Here is a 7,765-nt window from a genome sequence, read left to right as displayed (position 1 = left end):
GAAAACCACCACTACCAGTTTTTGAAGCTTAACGAGAGAATCTGCTACCGCTCCTTCTAGCTGTCTGCTGCTCGAGTGACTGAACACCATAGCTGTTTATTCTGCCAGGTGTGGCTGGAGAAGCCACCATTGTTTTTTTCCCTTCTGATGCATCCAGAGAATCTGTTGCTGCCTCTTTCCGGTGAACTTACAACAACCCTCAGTCGCTGCAGACGGTTTCGCTGGACCTTCAAATCTGGCTGGCTCGCTGCGTGGTGAAGCCCTAGGTCACTGTTACCTTTTTCAGGCGGACCCATGACTACTCAAATGTTGCTCCCTACGTCTCGCTGCATTTTTTCTTTTAGGCCGATGATACTTTCTGGTTAGCAGGTTGCCGATACTCGCTGGTTAGTAGGTCATTAGCCACAAGAATCAGCTTTATGGACAGTGGCGGATGAAACCCTAGCAGAGAGAATTCAAAGAGGATAGAGAAGTACAACCAAAAAATGAGAAATACTCATGTTGAAGCCAATTTATAGTCTCAGATTAAAAATTGCAGATTTATTCCACCATTTTTGACATATTCTCAAAACCTGATCAGATTTAATGAAAATGAATGCCGCAACGTTTTTGGTAAAAGATTTTTCATAAAGAGGCTTACGAAAGTTAAATTTGTTTTCCAACCAAATATTTAGTTAAAATTGCATAAAGACACCCTTATGTGTTATCAAATTAACAAAAGAGGGTCTCGAAAATTATTTTGAAAATAAAGGAAGAAAACCTCTTTATAAAATTCTGAATTGAAGCCTCCTTGATTTTAAGTTATTTTAGAATATTTGTAGAGTATTCATGGCTTAATATGCATGTTTTCTTATGATGTATATACTCTAACAGTGGCTTGTCCTCTTTTTTGTCATTTTCTTAACTTGTCATTAAAATTCAAATTTAGAAATGACTTTTAGAGTGGAAGCCTTAGAATTTGCCAAGACTGAAAAACTCAATGGAATCAACTTTCATGCATGGAAGCGTAGGATCCTCTTGGCCTTGACACTTGAGTGGTTGATTCATGTCATGGACTTTCATTTTTCTATCTTAGGTGACAAGCCCACATATGAGGAAAAGAAGGCGTATGATGTTTTTGAGACAAATGATCTGATGGCTAAAACTATTATGTTAGCCTTCATGAAAGATGATCTAATGAGGGTATTTGAGGACCATCCAACAGCTAAGGAGATGTTTCATGTTATCTCCTCGAAGTATAGCACCGGCACTACGATGCATATTTAGTTACTCCTAGAGCAGTATAATTCATATAAAATGAATGAGTTAGTTACAGTGGTTGATTATGTCAACAAGATATTGGTCACGGCTAAAGACCTGGCCATAATGGGAAACATGATTTCAGACAACATGCAGATCTGTATGATCTTGAATAGCTTGCCTCTTCTTGGGACATGATAGTCATTGCCTTGAATCTTCACTTTGTTACTTTTGACTCTAGAAAAGCTCCCCAATCAACTAGCTATTCAGCAAAAACACCTGACTAAGAAAAAGGATGCAGAACTTATGATAGCCCCAGATAAACCCACTAATTGCCATATGCTAATCAGACTCAAACAATTTAAAAAGAAAAATGATGGTAAGTTTACGGGCAAATTTATAGGTTCTCATAGATGTCAAGGAATTGTAGTGGAATGATACAAGTGCGAGAAGCTAGAGCACATGAATAAGAACTGCAGGACGAAGTTCCTGAACAAGAAGAACAACAACGATGGTTAGCACAATAGCAACATAAATCAAAATCAAGAGGACTACATCAAAGAAATCATATGTGTTCTGTCAGAGTGTCTGTGTGCAAATGAACAACTGACTGGTTGGTGGGTAAATTTTGGGCTACCTTTTTCATAGAAAAAACAAAGGAAGATTTTGGTCTGTATGGAAGACTTGGGTTTAGGAGTACAAAAGGTCTATATGAGAAATAATTCATATTGTGATGCCATGAGAGTCGGGTCATATCAACTCAATGTTGGAGGCACCAGTGTCATTCTAAATGAGGTTTTTTATGTTCCTTCTATGAGAATGAATCTAGTGTCTATTCCTGCTTTGACTGGGAAAGGTTTTGAACTTCGTTTTATATAAAAAAAGGTCACAGTAGGAAAACATGGCAACACCATGGCTAAAGGGAAATATGTAAAAGAACATTACATGTTTAATTTCAATGAAATGCATGCATGTGCTGCTTATATTGACTCTATATTGAATGTCAGTGTAAACTTATGGCATGAAAGATTAAGCCATGTAAGTATTAACAAGATGAAGACTCTAGCACAACTATGTTTAATACCTGATATTGATATAAATGATTATGTGAAATGTGAGTCATGTTTATATAAAAAGATGGTAAGAAATCTCTTCTCTTATGAAGTAATTTGAGCCACTAATCTATTGGAGATTATGCATACAAATATTTGTGAATTTTTCAGGGTTGAAACACATAAAAGATGTGAACTTTCTTAGGGTCCAAATATACACTAGCATGTTATATTTCACAATAATCATTGATGATTTCTCAATGTTTGGTTATGTTTACTTGAACAACAATAAATATGAAGCCCTTGAGAAATTCAAGGAATACAAAAATAAAGTTGAGAGACAACTTGGCAAATACATCAAGGTTGTAAGGTCTGATCAAGGTAGTGAGTATACATCAAATGGCTTCCTCAAATACTCTATAGACCTAAGAATTAATAGGAAAAAATAGTGCCCTAGAACACCACAACAAAATAGTGTAGCTAAGAGGTGTTACAAAAACCTCTTTTACTGGTAACATCCATGTTGGTATGTGCACACTTACCCAAAGTATTCTGGGATGAAGTTGTATTAACAACTATGTATACTATAAATCGAGTGTCTTGCAAAGCAGTTCCAACAAATCCTTATAAGAGGTGGACTGCTGTGAAACCAGATCTGAGTCATCTCTAGAGATGGGGATCTGTAACTCATGTTAAAATCCTAGATACAAAAATAGATAAACTGATTAATAGATCTGTAAGATGCTTATTTATTGGATATCCAAAAGGATTCAAAGGCTATAGATTATATCATTAGTCTATGTGACTTGTCAAAAATAAGGATGTAAAGTTCCAAAAAGGACTCAGTAATGAGGACAATGACCCAGTAGAATATCAAACCAATCTATTGGATGATCAAATTTACTCAGATGAACATTGTAACAATGAACCAACTGGAGAACAATTTGATAAAGAATAAATTGATTTGGGTACCTCATTTTCTCATACTTTGTTAGGTCATAAAAGATATAGAGCTTCTCCTTCAAATTTGAATGATTATTATGTATACTTGGGAGAGGAGCTATACTGTTTAGTTCATTTTGATGAAATGTCAGATAATCTAACATATCATGAAGAGATAAATTCGCATGAATCGTCAGATTGGGGAAAAGCTATGGATGAACAAATTGAATCCATAGAAATGAATACAGTCGAAAAATTAATATAACTTCTTGAATGGAGAAAACCCATCAGATGTAAATGGGTGCTAAAGAAAAAGTATAAGGTTGATGGATCAGCCATGAAATTTAAAGCAAGACTAGTGGCAAAAAATTTTTCCCAAAAAAAAGGCATTGTTTATTTAGAAACTTATTTACCAATTGCAAAATTTGCTTCAATCAGAATAATTTTGGTATTTACAGTTTTTTATGACTAGGATATTTTGTAGATGGATGTAAAAACTATTTTTCTAAATGATGAGTTAAAAGAAACTATTTATATGACACAACAAGAAGGATATATCATCAAAGAAAATAAAGGTAAGGTGTACAAGTTGAAAAAATCCCTGTACGGCTTGAAGTAATCTCTTAGACAGTGGTATTTTGCCTTTCATAAGACAATAACTAAGCTTGGATATGTAGCAAATCTGTTAGACCACTGTGTATATGTCTGAAAAAGTGGGAGTCTTTTTTGCATCTTGCCATTATATGTCAATGACATTTTACTAGTTGGAAATGATAACAAAATGAGATTCAAAACAAAGACTTGGCTGAATGAAAACTTTGAAATAAAGGACACGGGTGAAACATCCATTATCCTATGTATAAATATCACTCAAGCTAAAAACTTGATGTTTTTGAGTTTGAGCCAAGAACAATATATTGATTGTCTTTTAAAGAAGTTTCGAATGCAACATTGCAAATTGATTCAGACTTCCATAGCCAAAGGAGCAAATCTAAGCAGAAGCTATTGTCCCAGTGAAGAACAACAAAAATTAAATGTCCCATATGCTCAGGCTGTTGGCAGCTTAATGTATCTAATGTTATGCATAAGACTTGACATAAGCTTTCCTACTGGTCTTGTGCGTTGTTACCAAAGTAATCTTGGTTGGCCTCACTAGCAAGTAGTAAAAAGGATTTTCGGTATATTAAAGGAACAAAAATCTTGAAATTGTCCTACTAAGCTGTTGAATTAACTTTAGTTGGCTATTCTGATGTTGATTTTGCTGGTTGTAAAGACGATGGTAACTTCGAGGAGAAGCGATTGCCTAGTCCTATAAGAAACAGCGATGTATTAAGAAGCATAGTATGCAGTATGTGATGTTGCAACTGCCTTTGCTGTCTGGATAAATCGATTTTTGAAAGACTTGATGCCTGATTTTAGTCATGAACCAGTTCAACTATATTATGAAAATCAGATAGCGATATCTCTTATAATATAGAGCTATTAAGTCCAAGAATATGCATATATTGGTGAAATACCGTTATGTACATAAAATGATTGGGAATAATGAAATCTCAGTTGATTACATGTCGACCAATAATATGGTAGCTGACCCCTTAACTAAAACAATTTCTAAAGATTTGTTTACCAAGCATGTAGCCCATATGGGGCTAAGATATGTTTGAAAGGTTGCGAAGGGAAGTCATTGAAGTAAAAACATCGGTACAAACCTTGACGAAATTTAAGTTACAATAGATAAACTAATTATATAAAACCACATAACTGGAGTCCAATGAAACCCACAATCGTGAAGGCAAACTGGCGGTCTCATGACCAAGTAGAAGATATTGGATAGTGGCCGTGAGCCCTATCCCTCCTCTCGCAACTGTGAGAGGGCCCACTCGCAGTTACGAGGTAGGCTTTACAAAAAAAGTTTTCAAACTGAACATTTTCATTCTAAACAAATTTTGGTTTTACATTATATTTCCCTGAAATTTCTCACTGGTCCTAACTGCAACCTAGGCTTGCGGGAAAGCCCTATAGGTCTGGTTAGTAAGCCCAGCAATACTCAAAATTGGGGCTGAACCAAAAATTATGTGTTTTGTGCCTCGTAGAAAGAAACCCACAAATTCTCTCTTCTTCGATCTCTCTCCCTTTGTTCTCTTGTTTCAATTGCTGGTGCTACATGCTGTTTTGGTGCTTCTACTATTTGTGTGCTCATCCTGAAGACTTTGTTGGAGAACTCGCTTAGGAAACATAGAATGGATCAAAGGAGTCATTCCACTACAAAAACTCCAACACCCTCATGAAAAGTGGTAAAGGCATGCAAGACTATTAACAAGCAAGTGTTTAAATTAAGGTTTACCTTTTCCACGAAACTGGTATTCCAAATAGATACTTTTACCTTTTCCACGAAAAAGTTTACAATCGTATGCTGAAAAAGGAAAAAAAAAATCCTAGTTGCATATCATAGCTCATCATCTGATGTGTCTCGCAATGTAAGGTTTGGACTCATAATTAAGGTTCTCAAATATAGGTAGCTGCATTAACATTCCTATTAGGATTTCTTCAATAATATCACTTTCTACGCACTATTTGAAAGGTACAAATACATTACAAATGCTTGGGAAAATCTGCACAATCGGAGCAGGACTCCAAATTAAGGTGGTTCCTGTATGTAAGTAGTTGTGTTCACATTCTGTTCAAGGCTTTTCTACAATGTCATTTGTATGCCAATTTGTTTAAGCCAGGAAATGGTGTGTAAAATTGGCATATATGAAGTTATAAAAGCTTAGCAACTTTGAAACAACGTTACTTTCTATCCACTATTTGGAAAATTATTTGTTGATCAGTTCCATTTTAGACGTATTGCTCTACCCTTTTGAAGAGCATTTCCATTATATTAACAGAAAACACTTCTGACTGAAAATTTGAAATTGAGTAACTAGTATTGGATGACCAAATTTAAGGCATGCATGTATACAGAAGACCAAACCAGTTAGTTAGAAGCCAAGCTGGCTAGACAACTTTCATAAATGCTTTATTACGCCTTTCATGTTATCTTATCATGTAAATGTAATTTTTATGAGTAATTTGGTGGAATGTACATATAAGATTACAATTTCCCAGGTTTAGATGCATGTACTTTTTTGAGCCATCAAAATTTCAACTTATCTCCTTTATAATAACACTTATATAAAGGTCATGACTTTCTGGGAAATCATATTTGAACAATTACATACTTAACAGAAAGGCAGTGATGGGCAAAGTATCATATTTAGATATATGTCTAAATATGCTATTGGTGTACTGAAAATGTTGTTTAGAATACATGCGGTGCTTGAAAGGATGCACAAAATAATAATTTGAATGGCTTCCTTATATGTAATCTAATATTGGATTAATAAAGGTCTATTTACTTTTCCAAGTAACATAAATTATTTGAGTTTCTTGGATGATCTTGTAGAGGTTTGTTCAGCCCCTTAGCCTAAGAAAAGAAAGATGTGTCATTTAAAGGGGTAGCTAGATGAATGACTCAAGTACATTATAATCAGGAGGCAACGAGTGTGGTCGGGAGCTGTAGCCGGCCCCCTATGATTGTCTTAGTTTTGTATTAGTGCACTACTGCCCTATTAATGATCTCTTTCTCTCTCCCCTCTCTCTCTTTATATATATATATATATATATATATATATATATATATATATATATATATATATATATATATATATATATATATATATATATATATATACATATACATATATATATATATATTTCTATTTCAATGTATGAAAAGAAAGACTGATCTCACAAATGTTTATCAGGCAGTCGGATTTCGTTTAACGAGGCAGATGTGATTGTCAAGTCGAAAAAACAAAAAAAAAAAGGTCTAAGTTCAATTTCAATGTATGAAAAGAAAGACCGATCTCACAGATGGTTATCAGGCAGTTGGATTTCGTTCAACCGGGCAGCCGTGATTGTGAAGTCGAAAAAAAAAAGGAAACCGGCCGAAGGAGTCCACTTAAACCCCCACTTTCTCTCTGCTTTCCTTTCCCTCTTCTCTTCTTTCCCTCTTCTCTTCTTCCTCCCTCTCTCTTCTCCCTTCCCAGTCTCCCCTTCACACCTCTCTCTCTCCCTCAATGGTGACCATCTCCCTTTCCCCAATTCTACAATATTGTGCATCTCTGATGGTGATGGTTGCTGTCATAAACTACCACTAACATAAATAACTCCTTTATTAATAGAATCACAAGCCATAAATCATCTACCACTTCAATTGGAAGAACCAGACTCTAAGACCATTTTGTCTAGCAGCAGAACCAACAAAATCACCGGTAAGGACCCAATCAGAACATTACCATGATGTGGGAATTTGGATCGATAAGTTCAGAAAATATAGGAATTATGTACAGTCAGTCAACATGAAAGAGAAGATGAAGAATTATAGATGAAACATGATCGGTGGGAAAATACAAACTGTGTACATGGATGAAATCATTACCATGTCTTTATCTGGAAGTAAAAATGCATAAGAAATATAAAAAAACCTG

Source organism: Nymphaea colorata, chromosome 7, assembly GCF_008831285.2.
Source record: "Nymphaea colorata isolate Beijing-Zhang1983 chromosome 7, ASM883128v2, whole genome shotgun sequence".
NCBI lineage: Eukaryota > Viridiplantae > Streptophyta > Magnoliopsida > Nymphaeales > Nymphaeaceae > Nymphaea > Nymphaea colorata.
The sequence above is the reverse complement of the archived record's forward strand: the minus strand, read 5'-3'. Positions refer to the sequence as shown.